Source organism: Galeopterus variegatus, unplaced genomic scaffold (genome assembly GCF_000696425.1).
Source record: "Galeopterus variegatus unplaced genomic scaffold, G_variegatus-3.0.2 Scaffold2346, whole genome shotgun sequence".
NCBI classification, from domain to species: domain Eukaryota; kingdom Metazoa; phylum Chordata; class Mammalia; order Dermoptera; family Cynocephalidae; genus Galeopterus; species Galeopterus variegatus.
Window position 1 is genome coordinate 109376 of NW_007728457.1, and position 846 is coordinate 110221.

Sequence of the window (846 nt, forward strand, 5' to 3'; positions counted from 1 at the left end):
ATTACCCTGAAACCAAACCCAGGCAAGGACACAACAAAAAAAGAAAACTAGTAGCTGATATCCCTTATGAACATAGATCAAAAATCCTCAATAAAATACTAAAAAGCTGAGTCCAACAGCACATCAAAAAGATTATACACTACAATCAAGTGAGATTTATCCCAGGGGTGCAGGGATGGTTCAACATATACAAATCAATAAATGTAATATATCATATCAACAGAATGTAAGAAAAAAAAAACACATGATAATCTTAATAGACACAGAAAAACAGTTGATACAATTCAGCATCCATTCATGATAAAAACTCTCAACAAATTAAGTACACAAGGAAAGTATCTGAATACAATAAAGGCTATATATGACAAACCCACAGCTAACATACTGAACAGGGAAAAACTGAGAAGTGGAACAAACCAAGGATGTCCACTCTCACCACTTCCATTTAACATAGTACTGGAAGTCCTAGCCAGGGCAATTAGGCAAAAGAAAGAAAGAAAGAAAGGGCATCCAAATTGGAAAAAAGGATGTCAAATTTTTTGTTTGCAAATGACATGATTTTATATAGAGAGAAACCTAAAGACTCAACCAAAAAATTCCTAGAACCAATAAGCAAATTTAGTAAAGTTGCAGGATAAAAAAAATCAACATACAAAAATCATTAGCACTTCTATACACCAACAATGAACTAGCAGGAAAGAAATAAGAAAGAAATCCCATTTACAATCACAGAAACACCAACAAAATACCTAAGAATAAATTTAACCATAATGTAAATGATCTCTAGAAGGAAAACTATAAAACACTGATTAAAGAAATTAAAGAAGACACACACACACACACACA